At 40.2% G+C, this 23978-nt stretch overlaps 1 protein-coding gene across 12 annotated transcripts in view; it reads left to right on the top strand.

The window, feature by feature from the left end:
* Window positions 1-23978, top strand: part of OR1J2 (olfactory receptor family 1 subfamily J member 2) — a 109337-nt gene that overhangs the window by 17763 nt on the left and 67596 nt on the right. For 9 of the 12 annotated variants that reach the window (XM_054659050.2, XM_054659046.2, XM_063788363.1 and 6 more), the window contains exon 4: window positions 23563-23679. The exons of 2 other annotated variants lie outside the window; for them this stretch is intronic. The gene's annotated coding sequence lies outside the window, so the exon portion shown is untranslated. Of the gene's footprint in view, window positions 1-4064; window positions 4124-23562; window positions 23680-23978 lie in introns of all 12 variants that reach the window. One more of the 12 variants, XM_063788364.1, reaches the window with a different exon arrangement.

Genomic DNA, 23978 nt, shown 5'->3' with positions numbered 1-23978 from the left:
GGAGAAAATTATTAATCCCACTTGAACCCAAGGATAAGGAAGGATGCTCAGAGAAAGCTATAGGGAAGTTAGGCCTTGAAGGATAGCCAACTAGGCATTGACTGAGTGAAGAGAAGGAATGATATTGCAATAACCTACAAAAACGTAGAGGTGTGAAGAAGTGTTAAGTGGTCTGGGAATGCAGCATGGTTCAGGATTTGGTATAGGGCAGAGATGGAGAATATATAGCTTTCACGCTACAATCTCCCCATTCCACATTCATGGCAGGCATTGCTAATCTATCACAGAGCATTATTTCTCATGGGGATTGATTTGAACCTTTGAATCATTCTCAACTTAGCACTCCAGGCAGCTACTCTTAGTTAAATAGTGGCAGGGTAAGAGATGAAACCTATTTGTTATTTCTGGGAATAGAGAGAATGATAGATCATGAAGAGAAATGAGGCTAGGGAGTTAGGCAGGGTCCAGCTGGGAAGATGCTTTTGATAATGGTATTGGTTGGTGATCAGAACCTCTTGAGGAAGCTAGGAGGCTTTGAGTGTAAAATATCAGAAAAGTTTCAGTGCGCATGTAGCTGCCTCTGTGGGGTGTGCTCCATTCTTGTTAACGAGGCCCCAGAGAAACTTCATTTGAGAATCTCCTGGCTCATCTGCTTCAATAGTAATTAGCCATGCAGAGAAGATCTCTGTGGTTTAATTAAGTGGCATATGTGGTTAAAAGTTTGTCTTCCTCTAAGGGAGCAGTAATTAAAAATTAAGCGTAGTCTCTCCATGGATCAGTATCTTCATTGGAAACACAGCCTTTGGCTGTCACCAATTCAGAATACTGGAGAAACAGGCACTTCTCTCTCAGGCTCGTCTGCCCCCCTTCCAAGTCCAAAAAGTAGGACCTACCTGGGTCTGATTGGGAATGACACCTAGAATTGAGGGACCAAGTTGGGGGAGATGGGTCTTGCATGGCCATAGTCAACCTCAGTGATATCCTCTGTGTTGAAGGAGGCATAACATTATAGAATGAGATTGGTGAGAGCACTGAGGTAGTAGTGCACCTGATGTATTTAAGGAATAACAGACCAGTGTGGCTGGACTGGGCTGAATGAATAAAGAGGGGCAGGAGCTGAGGTCAGAATGGCCACAGGACCAGTTCACATAGTCTTGTAGTCAGATTATTGCAAAGATTTTGGCTTTAATGTGAGCCAACTTTATCAATATTTTGTTTTTGCTACATTTTGATCTTATTTAGAAAATCTTTCCATAGCCCAAGTTCTAAAATATGATAACTTTTATTTTCTACAAAGTGTTTTTTCTAAAATTGTTTTCTGAAGCATAATTTATGAACAATAGCATTTATTCATAGGAAGTATTCCATTTGATGAGTTTTGACAACAGTATGCCGTTATGTAACAACTACAATGAAGATACACAATATTCTTATTGCCACAAAAGTTCTCTCCTACCCATTGGTAGTCACTATCCTTCTCCCACTCCTAGCCCCAGGCAAACGGTGATCTGATTTCCTGCTTCCTTTTCCTGAATGTCATACAATTAGAATGATATAAGATGTAGCCTTTTTTTGGTCCAGCTTCTTTGATTTTGCATACTTTTTTTTGAGATTCTTCCAAGTTGTTGCACATATAAGTAATTCATTCATTTTTATTGCTGCATATGGATGTACCACAATTTGGTTATCCATTCATCATTGGTGGACTGTCTCCACTGTTTGGCTACTGTGAATAAAGCTGCTCTAAACATTGGCATACAGTTCTTTGAGTGAACATATGGTTCCTTTTCTTTTGGGTAAATACCTAGGGATAGGATTGCTGGGTTGTATGGTAGGTATGTGTTAAACTTTTAAAGAAACTGCTAAACTGTTTTCAGAAAGGGCTGCTCCATTTTGCAGTGGATACAATTTCCAGGTGCTTCTCTCACCGGAGCTTGGTATTAGCCATTTTAGTGATGTGTAGTGGTATTTCATTGTGGTTTTGATTTGCATTTCCCTAATGACCAGTGGTGTCAAGCATCTTTTCATGTGCTTATTTGCCATCTGTATATCTTCTTTGGTTAAGTGTCTGTTCAGATCCTTTGCCCACTATTTGAGCTATTTGTCTTATAATTGATTGTGAGAGTTCTTTTTTCTAGATAAAGTCTTTATTAGGTATGTGTTTTGCAAACATTTTCTCCCAGCCTGTGGCTTGTCTTTACATTCTCTTAACAGTATCTTTCAAACAGCAGAAGTTTAAAATTTTGATGATGCTGAGTTTAGCAGTTTTTTTCTATTATGGTTTTTGCTTTTTGTTTCTTATGTGAAAATTATTTGCCTAATCCAAGGTTACAAAGCTTTTCTTTTGTTTTCTTCTATAAGTTTTACAGTTTTAGCTCTTACATTTAAGTCCATGATCCATTTTGAATTAATTTATATATATGGTGTGAGTTAAGGATTGATTTTTTTATATGGATATCGAATTGTTCCAGCATCAGTTGTTGAAAAACTGTCCTTTCTCTATTGCATTGGAATTTTTGTCAAAAATCAATTGACTGTATAACTGTAGATCTATTTCTGAACTCTTGTTTGATTGAGCTTTAAAACCAAAAGTACACTGTCTTGATTATTATAGCTTAGTAAGTCTTGAATTGCATGGTATGGGTCTTCTTTCCTCCCCCAAAGTTATTTAGGTTCTTCTAGGTTTTTTGCCATTTCCATATAAATTTTATTTTAAAATTTTCAACTTACAAAAGAGCCCAATAGAATTTTGATTGAGATTTCATTGAACCAATAGGTCAGGAATTGCCAAAAAAACACTTTCACAGAAACACATAGAATAATGTTTGACCAAACACCTTGTTACCATGGCTCAGCCAATTTGATACATAAAATCAACTATATAGTCTCCCTCCTGATGAATATCACCGTCTTTACCTTCAGTCTCCATTAATGGACTACATTTTTACCAATATTCATAACAAAAAATTAGAATTTTACAGTTTATCTGTAATTAGAAATATGTTTTCATACTTATAAAAGAAAGAATGTTTATGGTCAGGGCGTGAGATCCTTTATGAAGATGCAGATTTAAAAAAATCTATACTTCTGCTATCCAGAGGTAACCACTGTTTCTACATTTTGGTAGATTTCCTCAAATTTATTTATATTTATGCCAAGTCTTATTCCTGAAGAATTTAAGGAAGCTTGGAAATACGTATAAAATACAAGATAAGATAAATGGATAATGAGGTTAGAAAAGAACAAAAGAGGGGATAAACAAGGGTGGAGACATAAAATTGAGCCAGGAATGACTCTGAAAATGCAGATTATGATGACTGTTGTTATGGGTGGGCCTCAGATTTGGCTCAGGCTTTCTGGTCAGTCACACAGTTCACTGGGACCAAAAGTAAAAATAAACCCCTTGATTAGGTGAAATTATATCATCTGCGGTTCTAAGAACAGACACATTGCATGGGGTTTCTTTTAATCCGTCTTAATGTAGGCTTTGGCAATCAAATTGGGGTGTAAAAATTCACAGTAAACAATAGCTCAGAGGCAAAAAGAATGCTGTCTAGGTGCTCAGATTTCCAGTGGTTTGGGTGGACAACATATTGGATTTTAGTCTTGCAGGTAAGTATGGATGACCTGCATGTCCTTTGAGCAAGCTTCCCTAAATATATTTTCTTTTAGTTAAACTTTTGGTAAACACTGAGTATCAGTGACCACCAACTAATAGTCCCTCGTTGATACCTAAGTTGCGGCTGGTGTCTATTATCAATCAAGTAGAGGTGAATCTTATTTAGAGTTGGCAATCAAACCACACACTAGTATTTAGTGCAGGGCTTTCAGTCAGACAGATGTTTCAGATTCTAACTCCATAACTCAACTAACTGTGCAGTAATAAACAAGTTAAAAATTTCACCAAGTCTCCAGGTTCTCATCTATAAAATGTGAATAACATTAGTATCTGTCTTGTAGGGTTGTCGTTGGGATTAAATATGTTTACACAAGTAAAGTATGTAACACAATAACCAGAGTATAGTAAATGTTCAATAAATGATATTATTATTATCTTTATAAAGCTGAGGAGACTAATGAGGACTTGTGCCTAGAAATAAGGCCATCAGACATCTGCTTCCAGGTGAGCTGAGACAGCACCCACCAAACGTGTTCCAGGACCCAAATAAAATCTTAACCTTAAACTACATAACTTTTGAATGAACTCCCAGATTCCAGTGTATTCTACACCAAGGCATCTCAAGTGTTAGTCTGTGGATCAGTGTTTGTCCATAATGAAGTTTTCATGCATGAACTGAAAAAAAAAAAAAAAAAACCCTGCAAAATTGGCTCTGTTCCCAGTACCCTTCTCTATCTTTAGGTTAATTTATATTTCTTGTAGAAAGCATTTAGTTGGAACTTTTTAAAACCATGGTGATAATCTTTGTTTTTTAAGCCTCTGGGAAGGAGGTAGTTAGAATATCTACATTTGATGTAATTGGTGATAGTTTTGAGTTTAAACCTACTTTTTAATTTTGGCCTTTTCTTTTCTTTCTTTTCTTTCTTTCTTTCTTTTCTTTCTTTCTTTCTTTCTTTCTTTCTTTCTTTCTTTCTTTCTTTCTTTCTTTCTTTCTTTCTTCTTTCTTTCTTCTTTATTCCTTCCTTCCTTCCCCCTTCCTTCCTTCCTTCATTCCTTCCTTCCTTCCTTATCCCCCTCTCTCTCTCTCTCTCTCTTTCCTTTCTTTCTTTCTTCAGAACCTCACTCTGTCGCCCAGGCTGGAGTGCAGTGGTGCAATCTCTGCTCGCTGCAGCCTCTGTCTCCCGGGTTCAAGTGATTCTCCTGCCTCAGCCTCGCGAGTAGTTGGAATTAAAGGTGCGCACCACTACACCCAGCTAATTTTTGTATTTTTAGTAGAGATGGGCTTTCACAATGTTGGCCAGTCTGATCTCAAACTGCTGACCTCAAGTGATCTGCCTGCCTTGGCCTCCCGAAGTGCTAGGATTATAGATGTGAGCCACCACACCCAGCCTTGGCCTTTGTTTTCTATTTGTTGTGTATGCTTTTCGTTCATCTGTTTTTCCTTTCTTGCCTCCCTTTGGGTGGATTGATTATTATTTTTTAAAGTATTCTCTTTTATCTCCTCTATTTATCTCTTTTTAGTTATGCCTCTTTGTTTGTGATTACTCTAGAGATTATAATCTTCACTTTCAACTATCACAGTCTACCTTCAAAAGATGTTCTACCAAATTACAAATAATGTAAGCACCTCATAACAGTACACTTGTGATTCCTCTTCCCAGCCTTTGTACTCTTAATATCATGTTTTATTTCTACAAATGTCATAAACCACATGATCCATTGTTATCGTTTCTTACTTTCAATAGTCAACAGTTGTCTAAAGAGATTTAAAGATGTTATATATGATTATAAACATATTTACAATTCATTTCTATATAATTACAAATGTAATTTTTTTAAAAAGGTCCTTTATATTTACCTACATTTTATTTTATCTAGTGCCTTTCTTTCCTTCCTGTAGATTCATATTTCTACCTGATGTCATTTCCCTTTAGCCTAATACAGTTCTTTTAGCATTTCCTATAGTGTGGGTCTGGTGGGAACAAATTATCTTAGTTTTTGTCTAAACATCTCTTCATTTGCTTTCAGATTTAAAGGATATTTTTGCTAGATATAAGATTCTAGGTTGATAGGGTTTTTTTTTTTTTGCTTATTTTTAAAGCACTTTAAAGTTGATGCTCCATTGTCTTCTGACTTTCAGTATTTCTGATAAAAACTCAGAAATTATTTTTATCTCCTCATCCCTTTTCCCTTGCATAGGATATGTCTTATTTCCTGTGGCTGTTTTCAAGAATATCTTCTTGCCTTTGGTTTTACTGGTATGCCGACATATGCTACATTTTACTGGTATGCCTACATATGTTTTCATTTTTGTTGTTTTATTTTATTATTATTGTTTATTATTTTTATTTTTTGTGAAGACAAGGTATCCTATCTTGCCTAGGCTGGTCTTGAACTCCTAAGCTCAAGGGATCCCCCTGCCTCGGCCTCCCAAAGTGCTGGGATTACAGATATGAGCTACTGTGCCTGGCCAGTTTTATTATTTTTTAACTTCAACTTTTATTTTAGATACAGGGGTACATGTGCATGTTCATTGCATGGGCATTACACCCAGGTAGTGAGCATTACATATGGTTTCCTTTGTATTTATCCTCCTTGGGTTTCAATGAGCTCTTTGGATCTCTGGGAAAAGTCTTAACCATCATCTTTTCAAATATTCCTTCTGCCACATTTTCTTTCCTTTCTCATTCTTGACTTTAAATTTTAGATGTTATACCATTTTCTATTGTCCTACATTTACCAAATGCATTATTTCCCCCATCTTGTTTTTCAGTCTGTGTAATTTCTGTTGACATTGCTACAAATTCATTGGTTCTTTCTTCTGCTGTGTTCGATCTGCTGAGGAGCCCATTGAAAAATTTTTTTTTTCTGTTTCAAAATTATTCTCTTTTTTGATATACATTTAAGGCATATGACATGATGTTTTGATACACAAACACATAGTAAAAATTCTTTCTGATATTGTATTTTTTATTTCTAACATTTCCATTTGGCTCATAGATATTATATAGTATAAAAATATAGTATAGTAAATATATATAGAGTATAGTACAGTAACAAAATGTTATATATAGTATAGTACATGTAATATATACACTTGTGGTATATAAATATATACTATATATAATATATATTATATCTACACTATAAAAGTTTCAATTTCACTTCTGAAACTCTCCATCTGTTCAAGCATGTAGCCTATCTTTTTCAGTACACCCTTTAATATTTTTATCATAGTTATGTTAAAGTCCCTCTCTAATAATTCTAACATATAAAGTCCTCTTTGAGTCTTGTTATATTGATTATTTTCTCTCTTGGTGGATCACATCTCCGTTTTTCATATGTGTAAAATAACAGAGAATATATAAATAATATTTAGGCCCCCCAAAATACGTGATCCAGTTTAATTGTGGCTGTTAGTGTGGGAAACTGAGTCAAACTAATTTAGAGTTGAGTAGTCTGGACTTTGTTGTGGCTTTAGTGAGATACAGTTCACTACTGACTTCAAATGATATGAGGGCAAGATTGTAACTTTCCTTTAAGAAGGGCTTGTGTATGAGTAAATGTGGGGTTTCTTTTAATTCTCCTGATCTTCCCTTAGCCTTCAGCCAGCCTAGTATACATTTGCCTGGTGAATAGGATGGTTCTCTCTCAGCTCTTCAGCCTCTTCTCCAGCCATAGGCAGCAGCTGCCTTGTATTCCGTGGAGGCCTGGAGTGACAGTGGCATGTTTCTCAGTTCTACAGCTCCCTCTCTGCTTGTGCTTCAGGTGGAGGTCTCTCTTTGCTTTCCTACTTCCTTTCCCAGCTCTGGTGGCTGCTGCATAGAACTCAGTGAAGTCCTACTGTGTCTGAAGGTTTCCTTCTCCATTTGCCTGTCCTGCCCCAAGACCTCAGCATGCTCTGTGCTCCTGTGTGCTGTGTATAGGAGGAGAGGGCAGGCGGTCTTTCTCAGATTTTCTTCACCTCCTTCAGACATAGACAACTGCTGCCCCATAATCTGGTTTAAAGGGACTGTTAAAAGAGATTGCTAAGTTGTCAAACTGCCTGTGTAAGGTTGATGAGTTATGACAAAAACCAAACCCAGAACTATCTTTGTGAGTTGATGAGGGTTACTACAAAAACCAAGACCCAGGAGGTGGTCACAAAGAAACTTATGAAATTTAGCTTATTATAAATTTCCATTTTAAAAAAAGCTTAGTGACATACAAGCTGTAAATTCTTTTAGATGCTTCTAGACAGAAACATTGAACATGGGAATACTTGCCTGAGGCATGAACTTGGTACATAAATTTGTAGAGGCCAAGATCTCAGCTAATACCTAGGTGGCTCACTTCTAGATTTATAAAGCAAGATCAACTTGGTTTTGATCTGTTGCAAGCCACTTACTATATTGGAGCTTGAAACAGTACCTCACATTGTATGGTGGATGTGGACTTAAGCTGAAAAAATGATCCTATTCAGAACCACAAGAAGATAAGCTACTTAGGAATTGTGATGGTTAATTTTATGTATCAATTTGACTGGTTTAAGAGATACCCAGGTATTTGCTAAAACAGTATTTCTGAGTGTGTCCATAAGGATGTTTCTGAAAGAGATTAGCATTTGAATCAGTGGACTGAGTGTAAAGAAGGTCCACCTTCACCAATGTGGGTGGGCATCATCCAATCAGTTGGGAGTCTGCATAGAACAAAAAGGCGGAGAAGAGAAAATTCGTTCTTTCTTCTAGAGCTGGGACATCCATCTTCTCCTGCCCTTAGACATCAGAGCTCCAGGTTCTCAGGGCTTGGGACTGCAGGTCTTACACTAGTGGCCTCCCTTGTTTTCAGGCCTTTGGACACAGACTGAATTGCACCAGGCATCCCTGGTTTTCCAGCTTGCAGACAGCGGATAGAGGGACCTGGGGCTCATAATCACATGAGCCAATTCCCATAATGAATCTCCTCTTATATTTATCCTATTGATTCTGTTTCTTTGGAGAGCCCTGATTAATATTGAGGAATAAAATTAGTAAGATATATATATATATATATAATAAGATATACATATATAAAAGTTAATGATATATATGTTATAATATACACACACACATATATACGCACACACTATATAATATTAATATACGTATACTTTAATGAGGACAACTTTAGACTTCTACTTCCATTTAGGATGTAGAAAGTCATAAGAGAATATTGCTCCCTCCCTAACAGTGGTTACTTTTTTACTTTTAGAGTGTAAATGTAAAACTATGTAAATGAACAAAAATACAGAAAATGATGAATTCCTTTTAGGCAATGTATTAATCTGTTCTCACACTGCTATAAAGAACTACCTGAGACTGGGTAATTTACAAAGAAAAGAGGTTTAATTGACTCGCAGTTCCACAGGCTTAACAGGAAGCATGGCTGGGAGGCCTTGGGAGACATACAGTCATGGTGGAGGGTGAAGAGGAAACAGGGATCTTCTTCACACTGTGGCAGGAGAGAGAGAGGGAGAGAGAGAAGGGGGAAGTGCCACATACTTCCATACCATCAGATCTTGTGAGAACTCACTCACCATCTCGAGAACAGCAAGGGGAAATCCACCCCCATAATCCAGTCACCTCCCTGACACATGGGGATTACAATTTGACAGGAGATTTGGGTGGGGACACAGAGTCAAACCATATCAGTTTAGAAGAGTCACAAGGCTTCATTGATTCATGTTGGAATAGCAGCACGAGGAGAAAGTTTCCAAAGTTGAGAGCAAGAAGAAACAGTTGAATTTTTTTTTTTTTCACAGAGTTTTGCTCTGTCGCCCAGGCTGGAGTGCAGTGGCACGATCTAGGCTCACTGCAACCTCCACCTCCTGGGTTCAAGCGATTCTCCTGCCTCAGCCTCCTGAGTAGCTGGGATTACAGGCGTGCACCATTATGTCCAGCTAATTTTTGTAATTTTAGTAGAGACAGGGTTTCACCATGTTGGCCAGGCTGGTCTTGAACTCCTGACCTCAGGTTATCCACCCACCTTAGCCTCCCAAAGTGCTAGGATTACAGGCGTGAGCCACCACACCTGGCCCAAAACAGTAGAATTTTTAACAAATATTTAAAGGCTAAGTGTGGGCTGGTATGATGGTCTACAATTGGAGCCTCAGCCACAGAGAACTTCTGTAGCCACCAACCTTCTCTTTCCCAAGAATCTTCACCAAGGACTCATGGGAAAGACGGGGCAGAGATGGGGCAGAACCAGAGATCTGAGAGAGAGCCCCTGAGGTGTGCTGGCTTGATGAAAGCTGAAGACAGGGCATGAAACCTGAGAGTGATGTATCTGAGGTTTTTATTATTTTTTCCTCTTGGGAAACAGGTGAGATTAACAGACCGTGAAAGTTAATGGCTCCAGTTCTCACTTTGTCTTATCCATGTGCTTTTCCATACAACCTTATGTATTCCCATTTATGAGTGACACTCTCATGCTCTCTTTCAGCTGCTACCATTTTCTCTTCCCCCTCAAAAGTAACTGATAGCCTGACCTCTAATACTACATTTAGCTTTTCTATTAAAATTATATACATAAATCACATAGCATGTATTCTTTTGTGTCTGATTTCTTTCACCCAACATTAAACTCATGAGAGTCATTTCTGTTGGTACAAAAGGCTGTAATTTGTTTATGTTTCTATAGAGTATACATGATATGGTTTGACTCTGTCCCCACGCAAATCTCAACTTGAATTGTGTCTCCCAGAATTCCCACTTGTTATGGGAGGGACCCAGGGGGAGGTAATTGAATCATGGGGACCGGTTTTTCCCATGCTATTCTCGTGATAGTGAATATGTCTCATGAGATTTGGTGGGTTTATCAGGGGTTTCTGCTTTTTCTTCTTCCTCATTTTCTCTTGCTGCTGCCATGTAAGAAGTGTCTTTTACCTCCCTCCATGATTCTGAGGCTTCCCCAACCATGTGGAACTGTAAGTCCAATTAAACCTCTTTTTCTTCCAGTCTTGGGTATATCTTTATCAGCAGCGTGAAAATGAACTAATACAGTAAATTGGTACCAGTAGAGTGGGGCATTGCTGAAAAGATACCCAAAAATGTGGAAGCAACTTTGGAACTGGGTGACAGGCAGAAGTTGGAACAGTTTGGAGGCCTCAGAAGAAGACAGGAAAATGTGGGAAAGTTTGGAATGCCCTAGAGACTTGTTGAATGGGTTTGCCCAAAATGCTGATAGCAATATGGACAATAAGATCCAGGCTGAGGTGGTCTCAGGTGGAGATGGGAACTTGTTGAGAACTGGAGCAAAGGTGACTCTTGTTATGTTTTAGCAAAGAGACTAGTGGCATTTTGCCCCTGCCCTAGGCCCCTGCCTAGAGATCTGTGGAACTTTGAACTTGAGAGAGATGGTTTAGGATATCTGGTGGAAGAAATTTCTAAGCAGCAAAGCATCCAAGAGGTGACTTGGGTGCTGTTAAAGGCATTCAGTTCTAAAAGGGAAACAGCATAAATGTCTGGAAAATTTTCAGCCTGACAATGTGATAGAAAAGAAAATCCCATTTTCTGAGGAGAAATCCAAGCCTGCTGCATATGTTTGCATAAGTAACAAGGAGCTGAATGTTAATCCCAAAGACAATGGGGAAAATGTCTCCAGGGCATGTCAGAGGTCTTCATGGCAGCCCCTCCCATCACAAGCCTGGAGGTTTAGGAGGCAAAAATGATTTCGTGGGCTGGGCCCTGGATCCTTGTGCTGTGTGCAGCCTAGGGACTTGGTGCCCTGTGTCCCAACCATGGCTGAAAGGGGCCGAGGTAGAGATTGGGCTGTGGCTTCAGAGGGTGCAATCCTCAAGCTTTGGCATCTTCTGTATGGTGTTGAGCCTGTGAGTAAAAAGAAGTCAAGAATTGAGGTTTGGGGACCTCTGCCTAGATTTCAGAAGATGTTTGGAAATGCTTGAATGCCCAGGCAAAAGTTTGCTGTGGGGGCAGGGCCCTAGTGGAGAGCCTCTGCTAGGGCAGTATGGAAGGGAAATGTGGGGTTGGAGCCCCTCCACAGAGTCCCTACTTGGGCACTGCCTAGTGGAGCTGTGAGAAGAGGGCCAGTGTCCTCCAGATCCCAGAATGGTAGATCCACTGACAGCTTGAACCATGTTGCCTAGAAAAGCCACACTCAAAGCCAACCTGTGAAAGCAGCTGGGAGGGAGGCTGTACCTTGCAAAGCCACAGGGATGGATCTGCCCAAGATCATGGGAACTTTCCTCATGCATCAGCGTGACCTGGATGTGAGACCTAGAGTCAAAGGAGATCATTTTGGAGCTTTAAAATTTGACTGCCTTGCTGGATTTTGGACTTGCATGGGCCCTGTAACCCATTTGTTTTGGCCAATTTCTCCCATTTGGAATGGTTGTATTTACCCAATACTTGTACCCCCATTGTATCTAGGAATTAACTAGTTGCTTTTGATTTTAAAGGCTCATTGGTGGAAGGGACTTGCCTTGTCTCAGATGAGACTTTGGACTGTGGACTTTTGGGTTAATGCTGAAATGAGTTAAAACTCTGGGGGACTGCTGGGAAGGCATGATTGGTTTTGAAATGTGAGGACATGAGATTTGGAGGGGCCAGGGGCAGAATGATATGGTGGGGTCAGGGGCAGAATGATATGGTTTGGCTGTGTCCCCACCCAAATCTCAACTTGAATTGTATCTCCCAGAATTCCCACGTGTTGTGGGAGGGACCCAGGGGGAGGTAATTGAATCATGAGGTCTGGTCTTTTGTGTACTATTCTCATGATAGTGAATAAGTCTCACGGATCTGATGGGTTTATCAGGGGTTTCTACTTTTGCTTTTTCCCCATTTTCTCTTGCTGCCACCACGTAAAAGGGGCCTTTCACCTCCTGCCGTGATTCTGAGGCCTCCCCAGCCATGTGGAACTGTAAGTCCAATTAAACCTCTTTTTCTTCCAGTCTGGGTATATCTTTATCAGCAGCATGAAAACAGACTAATACAATATATACATAAACAGAATTGTTTATGTTGCTATACAGTATAAAGAATTGTATCTGCACCACAATTTATTTATCTGTTCTGTTTGTTAATGAACATTTAAGTTATTTCCAGTTTTTTGGCTACTGTGAATAATGCTGATATGAATATTCTTGGAAATATTTTTTGGTGAAAACATACATATTCCTGTTGGGTGTGTACCTTAGAGTGGCTTTGCTGGGTGAGAGTGTATATATATTTTAAAATCTAGTAAATAATTCCCAAGAGTTTCTCAAAGTAGTTGAATCAACTTATACTCCTTCTGGTACTAGTTAAGAGTTTCCATTGTTCTACATCTTCATCAAAACTTGGTAGTGTCGATGTTTTAAAATTAAACCATTCAGGTAGGTTTGTAGTGGCATTTTTTTGTGTATGTTTTAAATTTTTTAAAAATTAAAAATAAAACATTCATAGAAAGAAGTGGCCAAATTATTAGTATACATTTTGATGAATTTTCCCAGGACAATGAAAACACCATGTAACCAGCACTCCATTAAAAAATAGAACATTACCAGCACCTAGGAATCCCTGTGATGCTCTGTTTCAGGCACTACCTATCCGAGACATAACCACTATGCTCACTTCTAACACATTAGTCTTGTCTGTTTAGTACATTGTACACATGGAATCAAAATACTTTTTCAGGTCTGGAGTTTTTTGCACAACATTATGTTTGTAAAATTTATCAATATATTTGGGTGCAGCTGTAGTTTGGTCATTCTCGTTGTTGCGTAGTATCTAATTTTGTAAATTTATCATAATTTATTTTTCTATTCTATTGTTGAAGAGCACTTTGATAGTTTCCAACTTTGGGTATCATGACCACTGCTGCCACAAATATTCTGATATATGGCTCACAGTGAACATATACATGCATATCTGTTGGGTGTATTTCTAGGAGTGAAATTGCTGGATCAAAAAGTATGCATATGTTCACATTAGTAGATACTGCCAGTTTTAAAGTGATACCAACTTACACTCTTGCTACTAGAGGAGAAGAGTTTTTATTGCTCCTTAATCTTGACTAGACTTTTTATTTTTTGTCTTTCATTTTAGAAACTCTGGTAGGTGTTAAGTGGTATCTTTAACCCCTCTTAATATTTACTGGTCATTCGAATATTCTCTTTTATATAAAATTCCTTGTCCAAATTTCCCATCCATTTTTCTGTTGATTTGTAGGAGTTCTTTATATATTCTGAAGATGACTCTTTTGTTGGTTACATGTGCTGTAAATATGTTGTCTCACTCTGTGGCTTCCCTTTTCACTCTTTATAATCATGTACTTTGAATACAAGTTTTTAATTTTAATGTAGACAAATTTATTAGTCTATTATTTTATGATGGGTGTGTTTCTGTTCCAATTAAGAAATATCTACTTACCTCTAGGTCATGAAGATAGTCATATATTTTGTTCTAGAAGCCTTGTCATTTTGTCCGTCACATTTAGATGTATAATCACTTGGAATATTTTTTCCTAAATGTTGCAAGGTAGATTCATATTCAATTTTTCAAATTAAATTAAATATGGATAGTCAATGGATGCAGAATGATTTCTTGAAACAAAATCCCCTTGTGAATTTGCTACTCTGACATATCTGACCAGGCCAAGGGCTTTAGCTTTCACCTTCATGGCTGGCCAGAAGGAAGGAAGTACTGTTATATCTTGCTTCATTTCATTTCAGGTACAAGCACAGAAACTCCTACATGACCACAGTCCAGTAAAGAAAAAGCTATACCTGTTAATAATATTTTATTGAAGGTTCAGGAATGCTGAAATGGTGGTTATACTATGGAAACTAACAAGTACAGCACAGACCCAAACTTTCCTAGGAATTATTTTTTTCCTTTTTTTTTTGAGACAGGCTCTTGCTCTGTCATTCAGGCAGGAGTGCAGTGGTGCAATCCCAGCTTGCTGCAGCTGCAATCCCCCTGGCTCAAGCAATCTCCCCCATCTCAGCCTCCTGAGTAGCTGGGACAACAGATGCATGCCCCCATGCTCGGCTAATTTTCTTTTTATTTTTTTTGTAGAGGTGGTGTATTAGTCAGGGTTCTCTAGAGAGACAGAACTAATAGGATAGATACACATCTATAAAGGGGAGTTTATTAAGTACTAACTCACATGATCACAGGGTCCCACAATAGGCCGTCTGCAAGCTGAGGAGCAAAGAGCCAAACCGAGTCCCAAAACTGAAGAACTTGGAGTCTGATGTTCGGGGACAGGAAGCATCCAGCACAGGAAAAAGATGTGGGCTGGGAGGCCAGGCCAATGTAGTCTTTTCACTGGCCTGCTTTATATTCTAGATGCCCTGGCAGCTGATTAGATGGTGACCACCCAGATTAAGGGTGGGTCTGCCTTTCCCAGCCCACTGATTCAAATGTTAGTCTCCTTTGGCAGCACCCTCACAGACACACCCAGGATCAATACTTTGCATCCTTCAATCCAATCAAGTTGACGCTCATTATTATCCATCAGAGATGGGGTCTCACTATGTTGCCCAGTTGGTCTCAAACTCCTGGACTCAAGAGATCTACCCACCTTCAGCCTCTCAAAGTGCTGAGATTGCAGGTGTGAGCCACTGCACTAGCCTGGGTGCAGTACAAGCAGCATTCTTGTCAGGCTGGCTGCTAATCTGTCTCCATATGGACAAAGACGCTTCATCCCCGACCTTGAGACAGAGGCCTTTCCATGCCTCAGCGTCTGAGTCAAACAGGCTCCCAAGACTCCCAGAAGGAGGACTTCCCCTTAACTGCCCTCATACCTCATAGCCCCATTGTGCTCAGCCATCTATAATCATGTTTTTACAGTTCTGTGGGAAGGATTAGTGGCTAAGTATAGGGAAGTCTCTGAGGGAATTTTTAAGGCACGGCTTTATATAAAGGTGAATGCCAGTTCCACAGTAAAATCTAAATAAAATTTAAATGGTTAACTAAAGTTGTATACTCAAAATTACATTTAAAATTTAAAAATTAAAAATTTAAATGAGATCAAAATAAAATTAAAATAAAATTTCTAATAAAATCATTAGAATTTTCAAAACATATCTGAACACAGGAGCAGAAATTTCATGTTATTAAAACCTCATACCAAAATGTGTATTCTAGAATTGAAATAGGATTCTAATACATGGGCTAGAAAGTTTGCAGCCTAGGTAGGTAGCTGGGCTTTGTAAAGCCCCCTTGAGACAGGTTTGGGAAAGCATACTTCTCTCCAAGTAGTCATTTGCAAGAACCTCTCTGTAACAAGTAGGGGCCAGTCATGATTGTGGGGTCTCTGAGGAGGCCTGAGAATAGGACAGAGGGATGGTAGATGGAAGCCACCTTTATTACTGATAGAGATGTCACTGGAGGATGTGGCTTCAAGTAAAAGTTGAAAGGGCTAAAATTAGGCTGCCTCACTCCCGTGCATAGAGAAGCAGAGTGGAATTCTTGATCCCTGTAGGTGAGGACTGAGTCAAGCAGGTGACCAGGATGGCTTTTCATTCCCCTCAGCTTGACTAAACTCCAGACAGGCTTCTTCCTGACTCTGGGTCCTTGACCTTTTTCTTAGAGTATTTACTTTAGAAAACTTGTACTTGTAAAGTTTTCTGTATCCCACTGAGATGGAAACCTTTTAAAAAGCCTCTTGCCGGTTTCACAAACTAAAAATGTCTTTCTCACGGTCCTGGGAGCCATCTCTTTGGAAGGTAAGCACAAGGAGGTAGCACTCCTGTCTCCAATCTTCTGTGGGAAGGCAGGAACCTACCTTCAGCAGGTGCCTTGCTCCACATTGCAAAGTAACCCCTGTTGTAAAGGCATGAAAAGTTTATTTTTCCTTTGGATAAAGTCAATTAGTAAACACAGGTGGTCTACGACTTTTACCTAATGTTCTTCAGTACTTTTCCGTTAGCTCACCCTAGTGCCGAAAAACCCTCCTGCCCTTTGTTTCTGTGGAGTTGAAGTCAGACTGACTTCTGGATTCTCTCCTGTATTGCAACAGCCTTGAATAAAGTTTACCTTGCCTGTTGAACCTTGTCAGATGCAATTTTTGCTTTGACACCGGCTTTATTAGTCCATTCTCATGCTGCTAATAAAAACATCCCCAAGACTGGGTAACTTTTAAAAGAAAGAGGTTTAATTGACTCACAGTTTAGCATGGCTGGGGAGGCCTCAGGAATCTTATAATCATGGTGGATGGGGAAGCAAACACATCCTTCTTCACATGGTGGGGGCAAGGAGAAGTGCAGAGTGAAGGGGGTGGGGTGGGAAATGCCCCTTATAAAGCTATCAGATTTTGTGAGAACTCACTCACTATCATGAGAACAGCATGGAGGTAACCTCCCCCATGATTCCATTACCCCCCACTGGGTCCCTCCCATGACATGTGGTGATTATGGGAACTACAGTTCAATATGAAATTTGGGTGGGACACAGCCAAACCATATTACAGGCCAAATATATGCCTTCCCAATGTACTTCCTGGAGTAGAAACAGTAATGAGGTGAAAAAAAGCAAGGGTATTACATTAATTAAACTCTCTTCATGTGGAAGGAAAGATCACCAATAGAAATAAAGCACTCCTGCCAAACAGTGACATTTAGTCTTCCTGCTTTTAGATGTTAACTTATAATATCAATTTTTCTACTACATTCTCAAGTTTTCATTTCTTACCACAGGATCGATATCTTCTGAGCCAAATGAGGCTGACATTTATTTACAGTGGAAAGCTCTATGGCCCAATAAAATTATAACCAATGTCTAAAACTGGTACATTTTCTGGATTTTGTGTGATTTGGTCATACACCTTGTTACAAAATATCACTGTTTTCAGTTCTGAAAATAAGGAGTCTGAAACTCTTTAATATTAAACAGTTTTTCTGAGTTGTAAGTGACCTTTGATATCCTCTATTCAACTGCTGCCCGATGTATAAACTGTCTTTATCATACCCTCTTCTAGGGGTGGTGGACGTCACCTTTCAACAACTCTGACTTTTGAGTGTTTTCCTTACAATGTGCCAGGAATTTCTCTCCCAATTCTTACACATATTGGGTCTTGTTCTATTTTCAAAAGTCATTCAGAATAAACTTCAACACAAAAGATGATCTGCTTCTGGAAATAGGCAGATAGATCGATGGTAATGATGTTGGAAATATAGATACCTGTAGGGCAAATGACCCCAAAAGGAAGCTCAAGAAGAATGATGTACCAAGTGTTGTTGGGGGAATGGAGGGAAGGAAGCCAGGGGTAGAGACACAGAAGTGGAACACACGATACATGTTAGAGAGACTGTGAAATGTCTGATAAAGGAGAAACTAGCAGCAGGGGGCTGAGCTATACAAAATGCGGAGGACAATGGAAGGGATTTTTGGCTGTGGGAATCAGGGTGGCTAGAGTTAGAAGCACATGGTGGGGAGAGGAGCAGGTGTTGCTCAAATTAGAACAATTTTTCAATTTTTTTCCATTCTATTATCTGTCAGCATGGGCTTTGTTTCTTCAAGGATCTTCATGATCTTAGCTCCTAACTCTCTTGAATCTTGTAACTCTTTATACTTCCTCCATCAACACTTTGGGAAAAGCCATCATTTCCCATCTAGATTATTGTGGTTTCATTTTAATGATGTATTTGGCATTTCCATATCCCCTCTCGAAACCTGCTCTTCCATCCATTCTCTGCACTGCAACTACAGTGATCTTTTAGTAATCAATATTTAATCATCTAACTTTTTAGATTAAAGTCTGTGTTAGTTTTCTGGGGCTGCTGTGACTAAATACCATTGCCTCTGGTAGATTAAAACAATAGAGATTTGTTCTCTCACAGTTCTAGAGGCTAGAAGTCAAATATCAGGGTGTCAGCAGGGTTGGTTCCTCCTGGAGGCTCTGAGGGAGAGTCTGTTCATGCCTCTCTCCCAGCTTCTGGTGGTTGTGGGCAATCTTTATTGTTCCTCATCTGGTAGATGCAACACTTCAATCTCTGCTTCTGTCCTCATGTGGCTGTGTTCTAGAGGCATTGGTTTCCACCCCTTTGCAAATCTGTGTCCAAATTTCTCTCTTCTTATAAGGACACCAGCCATCAGGTTAAGGCCCACTTTAATCCACTATGGCCTTGTCTTTTTGATTACATCTGCATAGATGACTCTATTTTCAAATAAGGTCACATTCTGAGGTTTAAGGTGGGCATAAATTTTTGGGGAACACTACTCAACCCCACACAAATCCTCTCTTCATTTAGTAAATATTGATTGAGTCCCTACTCTGTTTCAGGAATTCCAAAGCCCATTGATGACTTCCCAAAAGTGATGACTGAGCTGATTTTCAAAGGGCAATAGACAAGTAGAAGAAGCATCCAGGATGAGGACACCATGAATGAGCCAATGTAGGCAGGAGCCTGGCACATTGAAGAAGCTGGATGAAGCCCCTGGGGAAAGTAGGCGTGGGAAGAAGAGCTAATCAGCATTTATCAAAGGATAAATTTGGCTACCTACATTGGCTCATGAAGTCCTCTTCCAGGATGCTTCTCCTACTTGTCTGTTGTCCTTTGGATGTCATCTCAGCCATCACTTTTATGGAATAAGGCACCCTGTTATATGCACTCATAGAATTCTGTTCCCTTCCTCTATAACTCGTATCATGATTTATAATTACTCATTAATTAATATGATTAACATTTGTCATCTCCTTGACCTAATACACAGGGATCTTGTTTCCTTTACTTCACCACTATATTCCTGGAGCTTAGTACTATGTCTGGCACATCGTGGGTGGCCACTAAATATTTGTTGAAAAAATGAAGTCACACCTGGCATTGAAGCTAGGGGCACCTCCTGGCAAAAGCCAGAATAACTGGGTGTAAAGCTGAAAGTAGTGACTATGCAGTGTATTCCTGACTTGCCTATTTGTATAGAACTTGTGTCTAAGATTCCTGATGAGGTGGTTGACTAGTCTGTGTTCTGGTCACAGGTTTATCTGAGCTACAAACATGGACTGGACATGGCCCTTGAGTCCTGATTTTCCACACCCAACCTATGGTCACATCCTGGAGATTCTGCCTCTCCCACGTCTCTCAGTCTGTCTCTCAGTCTTCTCCTCTCTCCATCTCAGCTCTTCCTGCCCTTATGGAGACCTTTATCATGTCTTGTCTCCAAACCAGGCTCCTTGCAGAGATGACGGCCCCCTTTCAATCCATTCTCTACATTGTAGGCAAATCAGTTTTTATAAAATGCAAGTTTGAATACATCATTGTATTATCTTGATAGGGCTGCAGTAACAGAATGGCTTAAACAACAGAAATGTATTTGTATTGTCTCACAGTTCTGGAGGCTGGAAGTCCGAAATTGAGGTGTTGTCAGGATTGGTTCCTTCTGAGGGCTGTGATGGAAGGATCCGTTCTGAACCTTTCTCTCTGGCTTGTAGATAGCTGTCTTCTCTCTGTGTCTCTTCATATTGTCTTCCTTTATGCACATGTTTCTGTTTCTGTATTCAAACTTCTCCTCTTTATAAGGACACCAGTCGTGTTGGATTATGACCCACCCTCATGACCTTATCTTAACTTGATTATCTCTCTAAAGGGCCCATCTCCAAATAATGCCACATTCTGAGGTACTAGGGCTAGGACTCCAACATATTTTTTTTGGAAGGGGCACAATTCAGCCATAACAGTGACGTTTGTGCTGCACAAGCTTCTCCATGGCCTGCGGACTTAAAGCTAATCTCCTTCCCATGATGGGCTCCTGCTGGGCTCTGCTCCATCTTTTGCCTTTCTCCCTGACTTCTTGCATTCCATGTGCCCATTGTAAAATATTTCTTGCTGCTTCTTGCCTTAGGGACTTACTATTCCATCTGCCTGAAAATGCCCATTCCCCCTCTCTGTTAGCCCTGGTGATTAGTCCTCACCCTTTGCCTCAGATTAGATATTGCATCCTTTTGGAAGCCTTTCTGATGTTCCTCCATGGTAGGCAACTCTCTCACACACACGACCTGGAACTGAATGAGTACTTACAACACTGTCTTCCCCACTAGACTGTGAGCTGCCTGAATACAAGAACTGTGTCTGGTTCCTTGTTACCCCACCCCACCTGGCATGGTGCCTGGGACACAATGGTCCCTTGATAAATATTTTCAAGATGAAATAATGCTTAGATGGACATTTATAATTATGAACAGATGTAAAGAAGAAATGCAACAGACCTCAAGCCACTATCTAAAGAGCAGCATTCCATTTAAGTCACTACAGATGGGACAGAGACCAACCAGAATGGCGGGAACCCCTCTCCTTGAAGGTGCCTCTTGGTCTCTTACAGCTTCAACTTTAAAACAGACTCCTAGGGACTCTGAGTTGGAGAAATTCCTAGAGATCCAGTAGGATCATTTTAAAGAAGGGAGAAATTGGAGCATGATGGGAGGAAGAACCTTAATTATCCTGACATTTTTATTGTTAGTCAAGACTGGTACCTGGACTTCTTGGCTTCTCCATGAAAAGAGTAAATGGTTTACCTGTAATAGAGGTCATGTGCATGGAGGTTAAGAGAATGGGTGCTGGTCCACTTTTTAGGTATATGGTCCTGCCTCTTATCAGGCAAGTGATTTAGGGCAAGTCACCTAACCTCTCTGTGACACGGTTTCTCCATCTGTGAAGTGGGGACAATGGGAGTACCTATCTCAAAGTTGAGAAGATTTGCTGAACAAAAGCATGTTAAAGCACAGTGCCCAGCAGGTGGTCAACATCCCCATCCCCAAATGTTAGTATTTATACTATGAGGAAGAGAAAATATTTTAGTAAAGTAACTAGTCATAGCTAAATCTTGGAAGCCTGCCTGGTCTGCACTTAGATTAACCAAACATGTAAAAATCAGAGGTTTAGTCATAGTGACCCCTCATTCCTTTCTGTACACATGGATAGTGCTTGATTTCATTGGGTTCATTTGGACAATAACACATGAATAAGCCTTTCCTGATTCACTGGGGTCTTATCAAAACACTCAGAGTGATTTTTTGCCGATGTTTGACTCATGGACATTTTGGAACCCACCATTCTCCCATGGAGGGCAGTGAGGAAGGCATACGTGATAGACGGGGCTATTTAGTCATGGCGCCTCCTGTGTCCAGATGTTTTATTTCCACTGTCCAGAAGCAGAAGCCTTTTCCACACTGTGTCTGCAAATTTATTCAGAAACCACACTTCAGCTGGAGGCTCCAGCCACCTGACATTTCCCACTCATTAACTCCCTAGGGGAGAACAAGGATACAAGAAGAGGGAAGCAGAGTGACAGTGGTCATGGGTTTTCCTGACACTGCTTCAGATCCCTGACTCATTCCCCACCTCTGGTCCCCAGCACCATCCTAACTTCCCATCCTAGCAGACAGAGTGACCCAGAACCACTGAGTGAGGACCTGTGTGGTCTGGAGACCCTGTCCCAACTGTAATGCTTTAACCTTCCTTTGCCAGGCCTCCTTAGGGCCCTTTGTGCTCCAAGGGAACAGGGTAGTCTCTCTCCCAGCTCTTCCCTCAGGGAACTCTGCTCTATGACTTCTCTAATTTGTTTTGTTTTGTTTTGTTTGTTTCTTTTTTTTTCTCTCTGAGATAGAGTCTGGCTCTGTCACCCAGGCTGGAGTGCAGTGAAGTGATCTCCGCTCACTGCAACCTCTGCCTCCTGGACTCAAGTAAGCCTCTCACCTCAGCCTCCTGAGTAGCTGTAACTACAGACATGTGCCACCACACTTGGCTAATTTTTGCATTTTTTTTTGGTACAGACAGGGTTTTGCCATGTTGCCTAGGCTGGTCTCAAACTTTTGGGCTCAAATGATCCACCCACCTTGGTCTCCCAAATTGCTGGGATTATAGGCGTGAGCCATCATGCCTGGTCAACCTTTTCCAAGCTTAGCAAGCAAAGGACAGCCCAAGGAGATGGAGCATGTCATTGCCTCTTCCCTAGTACTGAGAATATTCCCAGAGCTTTCATGGTCATATCTCAGAGGTGTGACTCAGCTTCCCCATTTGTAGGTAACTCAGGTTGAGGAACAGGAGTGAGTATTTTGGAATATGAGGGATGTCTATAAAAGTGAAATGCTATTTTGTCTTTTGTCTTTTGGTATGGGATAGCTTAATATTGGGGGACAATAGTTTTCAAGTAATGGAATAGTGTGGCTTGGTTGTGTGTGTGTGTGTGTGTGTATTTGTGCTAGTCCAGGGACAAGTGATGAAGGTAGATTAGAGTTATGTTGGTTTACAAAATACTATCAGGTTCTTTGGATTCTCGGGATATTGACAATGTCGGGGGCTCTTTAAGTGCTGAATTTTCAGCATGTAGTAAGAATAGTTTTACATGATTTATCTATTGGGGAAACTCTAAGAATTGTTCCAGTTTTAGTTGCAATAGTGGCCCTCCAGCTCCTTCCAGTTACTGGCCTCTGACAGAGCAGGAGTACTGTTATCTTGGACAAACAGCTCCACTTTAAGTTCCAGCTCCCTTTCTAACCTCATGCATTTCAAGGAAATCACTTATCTTCTAACAATAAGCAGCCAGAAAGAGCAGACGGTAAAACACAGATAAGACAGCTTGGGCACAGAGAGAGGGGGAAAGTCTCTTGGGTAACCACCAAACTTCACACTCACAATGGGCCCCAGTAAAACAGTGGGTCCTAATAAGTACATTCCTTTCCCTTTAGGTGCATGAAGATAGGGAAGCTAAAAGCAGACTCAGGGGGTATGCCTGCAGCTGCAGGAAGATGTGTGGGAACAGACACAAAAACCCTCCCTCCCAGATAAGCAAGACAAAGAGACAAACATTCCAAGCCCGTGATAAGCTCTTCTGCCTTGAACCCTTAAAAACTCTCAGTCTGTAAGAGAGAATGCCTCTGACCTAACTTGGCCAGAAGCCCCTCTCAGGTTTATTCTCCAAAATAAACCTCTCTTTGACTGTTGAGCCACTTTTTGTGTTTCTTTCTTCTTTCTTTAATTCTTGTAGCCTCTGTTACTGGGCATGGAGTCATCTGTCTTCTACGGAGCACCTCTGTCTTTTGGTCAAAGAGGGAAAATGAAATCCTGGCCCTATGGATACTGGGAAGCATACTCAAGTATCTCTGTACGTATCAAATGAGACGAGGGCTTGTTCAGGAGAGACACTAGACTTTCTGTTAATCTATACTTTGGGATTCCTGGAAGTTGCATTCTGAGATGCTCCAGATTCACATGAAAAAAAACAAGCCAAGTGCTTGGCTGGCTGGGTTTCTTTCCTCCGCTCCTCCTTCCTTTCCTTATTTGCTCTCTCCTTTCCTTTCTTCCTTCCTTCTCTTTCTTTTCTTTTTCTGTCTCATCCTGTTCTAAAAACAATAGGGTTGTTTAGAAAGATACATACAACAGACAAGATAAAATAAATTAAAA

This window comes from Pan troglodytes, chromosome 11 (assembly GCF_028858775.2).
Source record: "Pan troglodytes isolate AG18354 chromosome 11, NHGRI_mPanTro3-v2.0_pri, whole genome shotgun sequence".
NCBI classification, from domain to species: domain Eukaryota; kingdom Metazoa; phylum Chordata; class Mammalia; order Primates; family Hominidae; genus Pan; species Pan troglodytes.
Note: the sequence above shows the minus strand (reverse complement) of the source record. Positions and strands in the feature narration are given on the sequence as shown.